Genomic DNA, 16,258 nt, shown 5'->3' with positions numbered 1-16,258 from the left:
AGGGCAGAGGGTCTTCATAACTAATAATAAGAAATTTAATTAATTACACAGATATGGGTGAACAGGTGATGTGTCACTGTTGCGAAATGTGGGAGCTGGTGGACCCCATTGAGGCTCACGGTGATTACATTTGCGATAAGTGTTTGCTGCTAGAGGAACTCAAGCTCCATGTTAAAGAGCTTGAGACCAAGCTTCAGACACTGCGACGCATCAGGGAGGGGGAGAAGTTCCTGGACTCTATGTTTCAGGAGGTGGTCACACCTATGAAATTAATTACTGCAGATGTAGTCCGTGGTCAGGGACAGGACGGTGTGACTATGAGTGAGGAAGGTACAGGGATCCAGGATGTAGTGTTGAAGGAGCCGCAGCCCTTGCTCTTGTCAAGCAGGATCGAGGTTCTTACTCCTTGTGAGGGCGGGAGTGGGGACTGCAGGGAGGATGAGCAACCTGGCCACAGCACCGTGGTACAGGGGGCCATTCAAGTGGAGGGAGTAAAAAGAAATGTTGTAGTGGTAGGGGATAGTATCATTAGGGGGATAGATAGGGTTCTCTGCAGTCAAGAGCGGGAGCCCCGAAGGCTGTGTTGCCTGCCCGGTGCCAGGGTTAAGGACATCTCTTCTGGGCTGGAAAGAAACTTGGAGTGGGAGGGGGAGGATCCAGTTGTCGTGGTCCATGTTGGTACAAACGACGTAGATCGGACAAGGAAGAAGGTTCTGTTAAAGGAGTATGAGCAGCTAGGGGTCAAATTAAAAAACAGAACCTCAAGGGTGGATTATTACCTGAGCCACGAGCGAATTTGGCTAGGATAAATAAAATTAAAGAGTTAAATGCGTGGCTCAAAGACTGGTGTGGGAGAAATGGGTTTTGCTTCTTGGGACACTGGCACCAGTACTGGGACAGGAGGGAGCTGTTCCGTTGGGACGGACTCCACTTGGCCAGTGCTGGGATTAGAGTCCTGGCGAATCATATAACTAGGGCTGTAGAGAGGGCTTTAAACTAATTAGTGGGGGGGAGGTTTCTAGAGAGCAAATAATAGAAATGACAACGGAGAAGGTCATAGATTTAGGTAGCAGTGGGGAAATTAAAAAACAGAACGTGTCAGGAAGGGACAGAAGGTATGGAGTAAAATGTAAAGTAGTAAAAGGGGAAAAAACAGGAACTAAGTGTCACAAAGCATATTTGAAAGTTCTTTATCTGAATGCACGTAGCATTCGTAACAAAATGAATGAGTTAACGGCACAAATAACTACATATGGGTATGATCTTGTGGCCATTACAGAAACATGGCTGCAGGGTGACCATGACTGGGAATTAAACATACCAGGTTATTTAACAATCAGGAAGGACAGGCAGGAAGGGAGGGGAGGTGGGGTGGCTATGTTAATAAAGGAAGGAATCACTATGATACAGAGAAATGATATTGGGTCAAAGGAGCAGGATAGTGAAACAGTTTGGGTGGAGATAAGGAATAATAAGGGGAAAATAAACATTAGTGGGCGTAGTCTATAGGCCTCCGAACAGTTGCAACTCTGTTGGACGGAGTATTAATCAGGAAATAGTTGAGGCTTGTAATAAGGGAACAGCTATAATTATGGGGGATTTTAACTATCATATTAACTGGACAAATCAAATTGGACAGAGCAGCCTTGAGGATGAGTTCATTGAGTGTATTAGGGATGGGTTTCTTGAGCAGTATGTAACTGAACCGACCAGGGGGCAAGCAACCTTAGATTTGGTCCTGTGTAATGAGGCAGGACTAATTAAAAATGTCCTAGTAAAGGATCCCCTTGGAATGAGTGACCATAACATGGTTGAATTCCATATTCAAGTAGAGAGTGAGAAGGTTGGATCTCAAACAAGCGTGTTGAGCTTGAATAAAGGAGACTATGAAGGTATGAGAGCGGAATTGATTAGAGTGGACTGGGAAAATAGATTAAAGGGTAAGACGGTACATGATCAGTGGTGTACATTTAAGGAGTTATTTTACAACTTCCAAAAAAAATATATTCCACTGAGGAAAAAAGGGTGTAAAAGAAAAGATAGCCATCCGTGGCTAAGTAAAGTAATTAAGGATAGTATCCGACTAAAAACAAGGGCATATAAGGTAGCCAAATCTAGTGGGAGGATAGAAGATTGGGAAGTCTTCAAAAGACAGCAAAAAATAACTGAAAGATTGATTAAGAAAGGGAAGATAGATTATGAAAGTAAATTAGCAAAAAATATAAAAACAGATAGCAAAAGTTTCTATAGTTATATAAAAAGAAAAAGGGTGGCTAAAGTAAATGTTGGTCCCTTAGAGGATGAGACCGGGAAATTAATGGTGGGAAACATGGAGATGGCAAAAACGCTGAACAAATATTTTGTATCAGTCTTTACGGTAGAGGACACTAAGAATATCCCAACACTGGACAAACAGGGGGCTCTAGGGGGAGAGGAGCTAAATATGATTAAAATCACTAAGGAAGTGGTACTTGGTAAAATAATGGGACTCAAGCCGAATAAATCCCCTGGACCTGATGGCTTACATCCTAGGGTCTTGAGGGAAGTGACGGTAGGGATTGTGGATGCATTGGTAATAATTTTCCAAAACTCCCTGAACTCAGCAAAGGTCCCGGCAGATTGGAAAACTGCTAATGTAACACCCTTATTTAAAAAGGGTAGTAGGCAGAAGGCTGGAAACTATAGACCTGTTAGCCTAACATCTGTGGTTGGTAAAATGTTAGAGTCCATTATTAAGGAGACAGTAACGGGACATTTGGATAAAAATAATTTAATAGGACAAACTCAGCATGGTTTCATGAAGGGGAAGTCATGTTTGACAAATTTGCTTGAGTTCTTTGAGGAAGTAACATACAGGGTGAATAAAGGAGAACCAGTGGACGTAGTGTATTTAGACTTCCAAAAGGCATTTGACAAGGTGCCACACAAAAGATTATTGCTCAAGTTAAAAAATCACAGGATTGGGGGTAATATTCTGGCGTGGGTGGAGGATTGGCTCTCTAACAGAAAACAGAGAGTTGGGATAAATGGTTCGTTCTCAGACTGGCAATCAGTAACTAGTGGTGTTCCGCAGGGGTTAGTGCTGGGTCCCCAACTCTTTACAATCTATATTAACGATTTGGAGGAGGGGACCGAGTATAACATATCAAAGTTTGCAGATGATACTAAGATGGGAGGGAAAGTAATGAGTGAGGAGGACATAAAAAACCTGCAAAGTGACATAGACAGGCTAAGTAAGTGGGCAGAGATTTGGCAGATGGAATACAATACTGGAAAGTGTGAGGTTATGCACTTTGGCAGGAAAAAATCATAGAGCAAGTTATTATCTAAATGGCAAGAAACTGGAAAGTACTGTAGTACAAAGGGATCTGGGGGTCCTGGTGCACGAAACTCAAAAAGTTAGTATGCAGGTGCAGCAAGTGATCAAGAAGGCCAATGGAATGTTGGCTTTTATTGCTAGGGGGATAGAATATAAAAACAGGGAGGTATTGCTGCAGTTATACAAGGTATTGGTGAGACCGCACCTGGAATACTGCATACAGTTTTGGTGTCCATACTTAAGAAAAGACATACTTGCTCTCGAGTCAGTACAAAGAAGGTTCACTCGGTTAATCCCGGGGATGAGGGGATGGACATATGAGGAGAGGTTGAGTAGATTGGGACTCTACTCATTGGAGTTCAGAAGAATGAGAGGCGATCTTATTGAAAGATATAAGATTGTGAAGGGGTTGATCGGGTGGATGCGGTGAGGATGTTCCCAATGATGGGTGAAACTAGAACTAGGGGGCATAATCTTAGAATAAGGGGCTGCTCTTTCAAAACTGAGATGAGGAGAAACTTCTTCACTCAGAGGGTGGTAGGTTTGTGGAATTTGCTGCCCCAGAAAGCTGTGGAAGCTACATTATTAAATAAATTTAAAACAGAAATAGATAGTTTCCTAGAAGTAAAGGGAATTAAGGGTTACGGGGAGCAGGCAGGAAATTGGACATGAGTCTAGGTTCGGAATGGTCATGGCCCTGTGGGTAGTGGAGCGGGCCCAGGGGCCGTGTAGCCTGGTTCTGCTCCTACTTCTTGTGTTCTAATTCTGTGTTAGATTTCAGGAGATGGTTTTATTCCTGTTCCTGGCTGGGGTGGAGATCGCCTTTACAGAAGGTAAGTACTGTAGAAAATATAGGGACAGAGTGATCTCCTGGACGAGTTTCGATCACCTAGATGGGTCGGAGAGGAATTTCCCAGATATTTTCTCCCAAATTGGCCATTGGGTTTTTTATCTGGTTTTTCGCCTCTCCCGGGAGACCACATGGGTTCGGGTGGGATGGAGAGTGATAGAAGATTTGAGGTTAGGATCAGATCAGCCATGATCTTATTGAATGGTGGAGCAGGCTCGAGGGGCCGATTGGCCTACTCCTGCTCCTATTTCTTATGTTCTTATGTTCTTAAATCTCCTCTGTACCCTCTCTAGTGCAATCACATATTTCCTGTAATGTGGTGACCAGAACTGCACGCAGTATTCTAGCTGAGGCCTAACTAGTGCTTTATATCTTGTATTCTATGCCACGGCTAATGAAGGCAAGCATTCCGTATGCCTCCTTAACCACATTATCTACTTGGCCTGCTACCTTCAGGGGTCTGTGGACATGCACTTTTGAAGTTAATGGCACAGAACACTCCAAGAGTGACATCCCCTATTCAGATTCGTTCTAACTTAAACAGGAGTGAGTACAACGTTCGCAAAAACCACAATCTGTCGAATGCTCATTTGGTGAGGGGGTATCAGGCCAGGTTAACCTAGAATGTGGTGGGAATCTCCTTCACCTTTGCGGGGCTGGGCTGTTAAAGGTGCTCGTGCATAATGGTGGTAGTTACTGGGGGCAACTGTGGCTCGTCATGGGGATTAAAGTCGGGGGGCACAGCCTCCGAGGAAGCACTTTCAATACAACGTTATTTGTCCTTTTAGAAAAAACAGTTAGTCAAAAATGGGCTACCATTTGGGTGATTAATGGATTGACGGTTGGTATTTTGGGGCTTACAGTACAGGCCACTGCAGAAGCCTTGAACCACCCTGCGTCGGCCATGGCTCAGTAGGTAACACTCTTGCCTGAGTCAGAAGGTTGTGGGTTCAAGTCCCACTCCAGAGACTCGAGCACAAAAATCCAGACCGACATAGTGAGGCACTGAGGAGCCGTCTTTCAGGTGCGACGTTAAACCAGGGCCCTGCCTGCCCTCTCAGGTGGATGTACTTTGAAGAAGAGCAGGGGGAGTTCTCCCCACTGCCCTGTCCAATATTTACCTCTCAACCAAAATCACGAAACAGAAAGAGAGAATCTGGTCGTTATCACCTTGTTGTTTCTGGGAGCTTGCTGTGCGCAAACTGGCTGCCGCGTTTCCCTACGTTACCACAGTGACCGCACTTCAAAAAGTACTTCATCGGCTGTAAAGCACTTTGGGGAAGCCCTGAGGTCATGACAGGCGCTAGAGAAACGCAAGTCTTTCACACTCAACTGAAGCGAGCCACGGGCTTGGACATCAGTCCCCGTATTGGAACGGCGGGGACAGAAACATATTTTTTTTGCACTCCTGGAGGCCACTTATTTCTTATTTGTCCGTGGCACTAAAACGGGAAAGTACTTTTCACTGAAGCGAACTGTTCCCCTTTAACTGCCAGAATTCCATTAAGACCGAAGGTAAGTGAAAGAGATAATCAATTACTGACAACACTCAACATCTCGTTTGTTAATGGAGCTGGGAAACAGAGTAGTGTGCGTTGAGGATATGACAGTCTAATGAGCGGACAATAGGAGTAGAAGTGCAGTGATTAGAGCTTTTCAGAATTGATTAACCCTTAACCCCCGCCCCCCCATCTTCTCCAGTTGATTCTATTTACAGAAAAGCGCTGATTGTATGCAATGTGGACAATGAATTTTACCACTCATCTATCATACGGCTGATAACATGCTTTGCCTGCCTGTCTGGCATCAAGTCGTGGATGAGTCAATATTTCCCTCAGTTCAGAAGCAGCAAAAGCCGCGGCCACCTTCTCTGGCTCTTTGTAACACCTACCTGCCTGTGGGCTCCGTGTCCGGCAAGCTTCCCCCCTCAACCCCGCCCCCTCCTCCCACCCACCCGCCCCCTCAACGCTCCTGACTTCCCGTTCAGGCTAAAGTCGACTCGACTATTCCAACGCTCTCCTGGCCGGCCTCCCACCTTGCACCCCACGTAAACTTGAGCTCATCCAAAACCCTGCTGCCCGTGTCCTAACTCGCACCAAGTCCCGTTCACCCGTCACCCCCGGTGCTCGCTGACCTCCACTGGCAGCGCCTCGATTTTTAAAATTCTCATCCTTGTGTTCAAATCCCTCCATTGCCTCGTCCCCTCCTTATCTCTGTAACCTCATCCAGCCCTCCGAGATCTCTGAGCTGCTCCAATTCGGGCAGTCTTGGCGGCCGTGCCTTCAGCTGCCTGGGCCCTAAGCTTTGGAATTCCCTCCCTAAACCTCTCCGTTTCTCCACCTCTCTCTCTCCTCCTTTAAGTCGCTCCTTAAAACCTACCTCTTTAACCAAGCTTTTGGGTCTCCTGTCCTAATACCTCCTGATGTGGCTCGGTGGCACATTTTGTTTGATAATGGCTCCTGTGAAGGGCCTTGGGATATTTTACTAGGTTAAAGGTGCTATATAAATACAAGATGCTGCTGTAAATTTGGTGAACACAACCTGAGCTCTTTACCCTCCAAGTAGCCTTTCTCGAGACCACGTTCTTTCACCTCCAGAGCATTGCTTACTTGTGCCGCTGCTGTTGAAACCTAAGCCAGGCCTTTCGACAACTTGCACTTATATAGAGCTCCTTTAATATAGAAAAACTGTCCCAAGCCATTTTCGCTGGGATGGGAATAAATAAGATCGATTAAAAGGGATAAAGGAATGTTAACCGAGCCATGGTGGAGGATTTAGGAGAGGTGACTGAAAGCTTGCTTTTTAAAAAAAAAAATGTTTTTTGAAGGTGGAAAGAGAATTGGAGAGGCCTACCCTAGGGATAGGGGAGAATTCCAGAGAGCGGGACTGGGGCAGCTGAAGGCTCCACCATCAATGGCGGGGCAAAAGGCCAGAGTCAGATGGGTAGATTTTCCAGAAGCTGTCGGGAAGAAGGCGGGACTACAACTTTCGGGTTTTTGACCCTCCTACATCGACGTCCAGCCAATCCGCGCGATTTTCCCTTGATTGACCTTGTTGAGCCCGGCCAGCGGGCTCAGCAGGCCAATTAAGGGCCACCTGGCAACAGGTGACGTCACAGACTGCAATTCTTGAGTTCGTGACAGATGAAATATCAGTGTTTCACAGTTGTTTGAAGCTGTGAAACACTGACAGTCTGAGTTCTAAGCTGAGTCCTTCTGCACAGACTCAGTTAGAACTGTCAGCAGCATTCAAAGCTGAAGGCTGTCACTTTTGACAGATCGCAGCCGTTCAGCTTTAAGTGCCGGCTGAGTGATGGGCTCCCGACGGCTACAGGAAGAAAGGCTGTAAAGGTAAGTACAGGTAAGTAAAAGTTCTTTACACACTTTAGACACACCAAACACACTTACCTTTGCACTCATGCACCCATCACTCACCTGAACACCAACATCGCGACCCCCTCCAACTCCTTCAACCCGACGGCCCGCCTGCTCTAACCTGGCGTGGTTTGGAGCCGTCGGGAATCCCACACGACACCCCTCAAAATAGGGATTAGGCTAAAAACTGCCTGTTAACTAACTGTTAACAGGCAGTTAATTGGCACTAATCCCTTCCCGCCTGGTTTCGGCGGGTCCCAGAGCGGGGCAGGTACCCGCCGCCCCTGAAAGTTGCGTGGGGCGGGGTTTTGGGCGAGATGGTGTCGGGACCCCCGAATTCGGGATTTCCCCCCCCCCCCACACGCCTGAAACCCCGCCTGACGGCTCCAGGAAAATCTAGCCCAGAAGATCAGAGGTAACAGGAGGGAGAGAAGGCTGAAAGATGTTACAGTGATAGCGGTAGGTTGACACCATGGAGGGATTTGACTACAAGGACGAGGATTTTAAATTCAACGGGCTGCGGCTCAGGAAATCAATATAGATCAACGAGGATGGGGTGATGGGTGAGCAGGGTTTAGTGTTTAAAATTATGTGTTTAATTTAATATTCTCATGCTGGTTTTCAAATCGCCCCACGGCCTCGCCCCCCCTCCCTCTCTCTGTAGCCTCCTCCAGCCCCACAACCCTCCGAGATCTCTGCGCTCCTCCAATTCTGGCCTCTTGCACATCCCTGATTTTAACCGCTCCACCATTGGCGGCCGTGGCTTCAGCTGCCTGGGCCCTAAGCTCTGGAATTCTCTCCTTAAACCTCTCTGCCTCTCTACCCCTCTTTCCTCCTTTAAGATGCTCCTTAAAACCTACCTCATCAGACCTAATATCTCGCTATGTGGCTCAGTGGCCAATTTTGTTTGATAACGCTCCTGTGAAGGGTCTTGGGACGTTTTACTACGTTAAAAGTGCCTATATAAATGCAAGTTGTTGTTGTTGTAGCGCAGACAGGATGCAGGCAACTGTGTTTTGGACAAGTTGAGGTTTAAGCAGGCAACTGTGTTTTGGACAAGTTGAGGTTTAAGCAGGCAACTGTGTTTTGGACAAGTTGAGGTTTAAGGAGGCCAGAGGATCAGAGGCTGGCAGGGAATGCGTAGGATAAATTGAGTCCAGAGGCGACAAAAGTGTGGGCTGTCTCGAAAATTGACTTTACTAATGTTCACCTCACTAGCCACCATCCTTCATAACCTTCAGCTAATCCAGATTTTGAAAATCCCACCCTCATCATAAGAGCACTCCAACCTACCTGAGCAACCTTCCTCAGTTATATGACCTCCAATGCACCCTGTGCCGGATTAATGCTTGTTCCCTGCTCCCTTCGCTTCACCATCATTCGCGTCTTGTGCTCCCGTGCTCTCCCAAAACCACTGTCGCTTTCTTACTCCCTCTCTGCTTTCGAAACCCCCATATTTCTGACTCCGCACCCCGCCACCATCACCTCAAGTTTCCTCCTTATTCTCCCCGGCAGCCACCTCTTTTTTTATTCATTCCTGGGATGTGGGCGTCGCTGGTAAGGCCAGCATTTATTGCCCATCTCTAATTGCCCTTGAGAAGGTGGTGGTGAGCCGCCTTCTTGAACCGTTGCAGTCCGTGTGGTGAAGGTACTCCCACAGTGCTGTTAGGGAGGGAGTTCCAGGATTTTGACCCAGCGACGATGAAGGAACGGCGATATACTTCTAAGTCAGGATGGTGTGTGACTTGGAGGGGAACTTGGAGGTGGTGGTGTTCCCGCGCGCCTACTGCCCTTGTCCTTCTAGGTGGAAGAGGTCGTGGGTTTTGGAGGTGCTGCCGAAGAAAAACTTCACTGTGTGAAGATTTCTAAGATGCTCTTTTATGTGAGGAGCCCTTTGTAAGTGTTAGTTGTTATTGCTGTAGATGTTGTTGATTCTAAAGATTGAAACACTTCTAATGTCACCAAGCAGATAGAGAGTGGGATTGGCACAAAAAAAGTAGGGTTCTTTCAAAAGCTGGGAGGCAATAATGATGCGATTACAGGTAGGCTATTTAACAGGAACAGTAATCCCCTCTCAAGTGAGACTAAAAATAGCAAGGACATTTTTTCCCATAGTGTTACTGGATAACTGAAATAGAGTGTTATCAAAGGCAGTTCATGCTGTGTCAATTAAATACTTTCAAACACAATTGGATAAATATATGGCTACGAGTGGGATTTACTGTTAGAAAGTTGTGAAGATCAAGTTCAGGACAGACATCAGGAAGTATTTTGTTACACAGAGGGTAATCAACAGCTGGAGCTTGTTACCACAGGGCTGATTGAGGACACAGTCATGGACATATTTAGGAAACAGTCAGGTGCTGTAATGAAAGGCAGTAGGGTTGGTATTCCAGAAAGAAGAGAACAAATAGGTGGAAGGATCTTCTTTGTTATGTATAGGCACAGATGATTAAATGCTCTATGGAATGAGATGGCTGCTGTGGTGCCAAGGCCATGGAAATCTCATCTGTGGAACGCAACGGGCCAGGAATGAACAATGTAGGGCGTAATATTAGATTTACATCCGAGAATTGCTGGTTACCTTGGGAGGCAGGGAAAAATTCCACAAACTCCTGGTGGGTTTGTGGTTGGTTGCTCCCATCCGTCAGGATACTGAGTGGATTGGACAGAGTCTACGGGGGGTGAAATTGTGTGTCCGCATCTCATTGTGTCGGCATCTTTGTAACTGACGGGTGTTGGTGTTGTACTGTTTCTGATATTGTGTGGATGCGCGTGTGTGCCTGCATGTGATTCTGTGTATGATTGTGACCACGTGTGATTGTAGCTCTGTATCTTTGTGTGTACCTAACCATGATTGTGTGTGCGCATACATCTTTTTGCGATTTCCCTATGTGTGAGCCATAATTATGACGTGCGCGGGGTCCGTGCGTGTCTGATTGTGATTGTGATTGTGTCAGTGCGTGCAGTGTTTGTGTTTGCTTGTGTGGGGACTTTGTGTGTAAGAGGATAAAATGGTTTCATTGGTCAAACTCTGCAGTCGGGTGGTGTGTCAGTTAGCGACCCTGCCTCAGTTCATCTGCTGCAGAACGCCTGATCCATGCCTTTGTCACCTCTAGACCTGACTACTCCAATGCTCTCTTGGCCGGCCTCCCACCTTGGCACCATCCGTAAACTTGAGGCCATCCAAAACTCGGCTGCCTGTGTCCTAACTCGCACCAAGTCCCGTTCGCCCATCACCCCTGTGCTCGCTGACCGATCCCCTTGCCATTGGACCAAGACCTTGCTCTGTCAAGCCCGTGTGGTAGCTGGTGTGCAACGGCCACCCCACGTTAAAAGAATTCACGCACAGGCATCTTCCACCCTTTAAAATGAAGTTCGGGACCTGGAACGTCAGGACCCTCATGGACAACCCCAACAGTGACAGAGACTGTAGGTCCCGCATTGGACTCATCAGTCACCTGAGAACTCATTTTTAGTGTGGAAGCAAGTCATCCTCGGTTCCGAGGGACTGCCTAAGAAGAAGACACTGGCTCCTGGTCCAGCAACGCTTCGATTTTGAAATTCTCATCCTTGTTTTCAAATCCTTCCATGGCCTCGCCCCTCCCGATCTCTGTAATCTCCTCCAACCCTACAACCCTCCAAGAACTCTTCGCTGCTCCAATTCACAGAATCACAGAATCACAGAAATCCCCACAGTGCAGATAGAGGCCATTTCGGCCCATCGAGCCTGCACCGACACATATCCCACCCGATCCCCGTAACCCCACGCATTTAATCCCCTAACACTAAGGGTCAATTTATCATAGCCAAATCAACCTAACCCACACATCTTTGGTCTGTTGTGCATCCCCCGATTTTCACTGCTCCACCATTGGTGGCCGTGCCTTCTGTTGCCTAGGCCCTAAGCTCTGGAATTCCCTCCCTAAACCTCTCCGCCAATTTACCCCTCGCTCCTCCTCTAAGACGTTTCTTAAAACCTACTTCTTTGACCCCACCAGTCCTGATATCTTCTTACGTGGCTCGGTGTCGAATTTTGTTTGATAACGCTCCTGTGAAGCGCCTTGGGATGTTTTAGTATGTTAAAGGTGCCAAATATTGTTGTTGTTAGACTGGAGAAAGTGTTCGAACAAGGGGAAAATGACCACTGCTCCAGTGACCTTCAGTACAATGTACATTTCTAATTACTCTCTCACTACTTCAGAATAGAGTGGTTACCATGGAGATATGTGTGCACACTGTCAGCAAAGGTAACCTGAGAACCACACCTCATAACAGCCGCATCTCTTATAGTGGCTGATACAGCACGAGTCAAAGACAGACTTCATGAGAACAGACCACCTTAAACATTCACTCCCTCCACCACCGGCGCACCGTGGCTGCAGTGTGTACCATCTACAAGATGCACTGCAGCAACTCGCCAAGGCTGCTGCTTCTTCTTCAGCAGCACCTCCCAAACCCGCGACCTCTTCCACCTAGAAGGACTAGGGCAGCAGACGCATGGGAACACCACCACCTCCAAGTTCCCCTCCAAGTCACACACCATCCTGACTTGGAAGTATATCGTCGATCCTTCATCATCGCTGAGTCAAAATCCTGGAACTCCCTCCCTAACAGCGCTGTGGGAGTACCTTCACCACACGGACTGCAGCGGTTCAAGGCGGCGGCTCACCACCACCTTCTCAAGGGCAATTAGGGATGGGCAATAAATGCTGGTCTTGCCAGCGACGCCCACATCCCGTAACAACAAAGATAAAAAAAAGACAGCTTTAAAGCCACGTGGCTTTACAGTGTCAGTGACGTTGAGTCTGGGTCTGCCAGGGAGGTTACGGTGGCATGATGTAAACAAGTCACATAATGGAGCTTCACACAGCTGGTAAAGAAAAAAGGACACCCGCTGATTTTTCTGAAGTGGGTTGCGAGGTTATTGATTGTACTGTACCTGAATTGCACCAATTACCTTCCCAGCCTGACTGAAACGTTCAATTGTCACAAGAGGCTTATGCAAACTTGCTCATTTTCCACCAGAGGGTGAAGAATAAGTGTGATTACAGCAACAGTTTAATGTAAGAGCCCCAAGGTGTTACCGTAGCAACGGCATCGGCTCGCTACAATTAAAGAGGCGGTCACTCTGTGACTCTGCCCGGATACTTACAGTAAAGGCGTATTGAGACTGACGCATGTACAATCTTCAAAAACTTAAAAAGCTTTTATGATGATTGGGTACTTCATAAAAGCAGCGTAACTGTACAGAATATGCCAGTCTTATAGTTCCAACATTCTTACATAATCCCAAACTGGCCACTCCATTTTTAAGAATATTTTCTCTTGCCAGCCGTAAAGTTCTGATGATCATTTTTTTGCCGGCAATATTTATTCACCTACACAGTCAAACTTGCTTGTATACAAGTCCGGATATGCAATGCTAATAGTTGCAAAGAAAGGTAAACACATTCATAGGGAAGAGGGTCGCTCTGTTCCCCATCCTTACCATCTGTGTCTCTACGCCATTCTCTGGGCTTCCTTCTCCTTCTCAAGCTCCAGTGAGAGGAGGCAAGAGAATGCTGTCTAGATGAGAAGCTATCCCATCATAGAATCATAAAATGAAACAGCACAGAAGGAGGCCATTCGGCCCATCGTGCCTGTGCCGGCTCTTTGAAAGAGCTGTCCAATTAGTCCCACTCCTCCCCGCGCCGCCCCCCCCGCTCTTTCCCCACAGCCCTGCAAATTTATCCTCTTCAAGTATTTATCAAATTTCCTTTTGAAAGTTATTATTGAATCTGCTTCCACCGCCCTTTCAGGCAGCGCATTCCAGATCATAACTCACTGCGTAAAAAAAAATACTTCATCTCACCTTTGGTTCCTCTGCCAATTACCTTAAATCTGTGTCCTCTGGTTACCAACCCTTCTGCCACTGGAAATAGTTTCTCCTTATTTACGCTATCAAAATTCTTCATGATTTTGAACTCCTATATTAAATCTCCCCTAAACCTTCTCTGCTCTAAGGAGAACAATTCCAGATTCTCTAGTCTCTCCACATTTGGACTTTCAGAAGGCTTTCGACAAGGTCCCGCATAAGAGATTAGCGTGCAAAGTTAAAGCACATGGGATTGGGGGTAAGGTACTGACTTGGATAGAGAACTGGTTGGCAGACAGGAAGCAAAGAGTTGGAATAAACGGGTCTTTTTCCGAGTGGCAGGCAGTGACTAGTGGGGTACCACAGGGATCGGTGCTAGGACCTCAGCTATTCACAATATATATAATCATAATCATAATCATAATCAACTTTATTGTCATTGTTAGTGCACAAGTGCAGTACAACGAAATGTAGGCTTGCGGCTCCCGAGAGTGTACATTTAGATTAAGACATTTAAACATTCAACATACATTTGGCTTGTAATACATTAACATAAACATAACCATAATAAAAATGCATTGGCAGATGTGCAGGCTTTAGAGTTTATTTGTGGAGTTCAGTAGGATGACAGCCCTGGGAAAGAAGCTGTTCCTAAATCTGGTCGTACGGGTGCAAATGCATCTGTAGCGTCTCCCAGATGGCAGGAGGGCGAACAGACTGTGGCTGGGGTGGGTAGGGTCTTTGATGATGGTCCGTGACCTCCGTAAACAGCGTTTCTGGTATATTTGCTCTATGGTCGGTAGCCGGGTGCCGGTAATGCGTTGGGCAGTTTTGACTACCGCTGCAGGGCTTTCCGGTCACAGTAGCTACAGCTGCCATACCATACTGTGATACAGTTCGTCAGGATGCTCTCTATTGTGCAGCGGTAAAAGTTAGAGAGGATCAGGGGTGACAGGTTACATCCCTTCAGCCTCCTTAGGAAATATAGGCGCTGCTGGGCCTTCTTCACCAAAGAGAAGGTATTGAGGGACCAGGAGAGGTCTTCCGTGATGTGGACTCCGAGGAACTTAAAGCTGTCCACCCTTTCCACCACAGCCCCATGGATGTGGATGGGGGTGTGACTTCCGCCTTTAGACTTCCTGAAGTCCACAATGATTTCTTTGGTTTTCTTGATGTTAAGGGCCAGGTTGTTATCGGCGCACCACTTCACGAGATGCTGGACCTCCTCCCTTTAGGCTGACTCATCGTTGTTGGTGATCTGGCCTACTACCGTGGTATCATCCGCAAACTTGATGATGGTGTTGGAACCATGAACAGCCACACAGTCGTTGGTGAAGAGGGAGTAGAGGAGGGGGCTCAGCACACATCCTTGTGGGGCCCCTGTGTTCAGGGTCGGGGGGGTGGGGGGGGGGGGAGGTGTGGTTACCTAATTTGACAGACTGGGGTCTGTTTGTTAGGAAGTCCAGGGTCCAGTTGCAGAGGGAAGTGTTCAGGCCAAGAGTTTGGAGTTTGGTGGCCAGCTTGTTGGGGATGATAGTGTTGAATGCTGAGCAGTAGTCTATGAACAGCATTCTGATGTAGGTCTCTTTACCATCTAAGTGATTCAGTGCAGAGTGTAGAGCAATTGTGATTGCATCCTCCGTTGATCTGTTTGCACGATAGGCAAACTGGTGTTGGTCAAGAGAGGCGGGAACACTGGCTTTGATGTGAGCCAGGACCAGTCTCTCGAAACACTTCATTATGATGGGTGTGAGTGCGACAGGTCGATAGTCGTTCAGGCACGTCACAGCCGTTTCCTTTGGCACAGGAATAATGGTAGCGGTCTTGAAGCATGTAGGGACTACTGCCTGGGCCAATGACAGATTGAAGATGGCGCTGAAGACATCAGCCAACTGATCAGCACATTCCTTGAGTGCCCGTCCAGGGATGCTATCAGGTCTAGACGAGGGAACTGGATGCAATCTTCTCTTCTTCTTCTCTCTTAGGCAGTCCCTCGGAACCGAGGATGACTTGCTTCCACATTAAAAATGAGTTCTCAGGTGACTGATGAGTCCAATGCGGGACCTACAGTCTCTGTCACAGGTGGGGCAGACGGTGGTTGTTGCCTTTCCAGAAGAAGGTGTAGCCACCACCTTGCTCCTTGAGCTGGCCTTCCCTTGCCCGCCGGGTCTCATTTAGGGCGGCAATGTCAATGTCGAAACGTCTAAGCTCCCGGGCAACGATAACAGTCGGTCACTGTTGTTGTGTATGTAATATGTGTGCTACTTTGAACCTATGGACAGGACTGCACTACTTGTTGGGCGTAGTGATACGCAGTACCACTCCTGGCCATAGGGGTATAAATAGTACTGTGGGTACTGATCTCCCCTCAGTTCCCGCCTGTGGGCATGAAGTAAAGACCTACGTATAGTCCCTACCTCCAACCAGTAAAGACCTGTTTTATTGTTACTGATTAAGTCTGAGTATTAATTACTTGAACAACTCACAGATTTAACACTGGCGACGAGTCTGATTCGGACCCTGCGGCAGTCACTCCACGGCAGCTTCGTCCACAGCCAGGACGTTGCAGAGAGGTTTCCACCCTCTCCACCCCACTGGAAGACATCCTGACCTCGGAGCCTCCATCGGCGACCGTCAGCTTCTTCTCCAGCTTGGTGGTGGGTAAGCCGTTGTCTGAGCCGGGCAGCGACGCGACAGGCAGTCGACCGCGTTGGCCGCACGAACGGGGCTGGGGGAGCTGGAGGAATAGGGCGCGAGAGCCGCTTCGAGCGGGAGGCGTTTCAACGGAGCGATCGCATCTCCTGATAAAAGCCGAGAGCCGCTTCGCGATCCAGCGATCGCATCCGCTGATAAGGGCC

At 47.5% G+C, this 16,258-nt stretch overlaps 1 protein-coding gene across 2 annotated transcripts in view; it reads right to left on the bottom strand.

The window, feature by feature from the left end:
- scn5lab (sodium channel, voltage gated, type V-like, alpha b) overlaps positions 1–16,258 on the bottom strand; it is a 524,522-nt gene that overhangs the window by 101,267 nt on the left and 406,997 nt on the right. The window lies entirely within an intron of this gene.

Source organism: Somniosus microcephalus, chromosome 5 (genome assembly GCF_052327205.1).
Source record: "Somniosus microcephalus isolate GS21.2 chromosome 5, FLI_Smic_1.0, whole genome shotgun sequence".
Lineage (NCBI taxonomy): Eukaryota > Metazoa > Chordata > Chondrichthyes > Squaliformes > Somniosidae > Somniosus > Somniosus microcephalus.
Note: the sequence above shows the minus strand (reverse complement) of the source record. Positions and strands in the feature narration are given on the sequence as shown.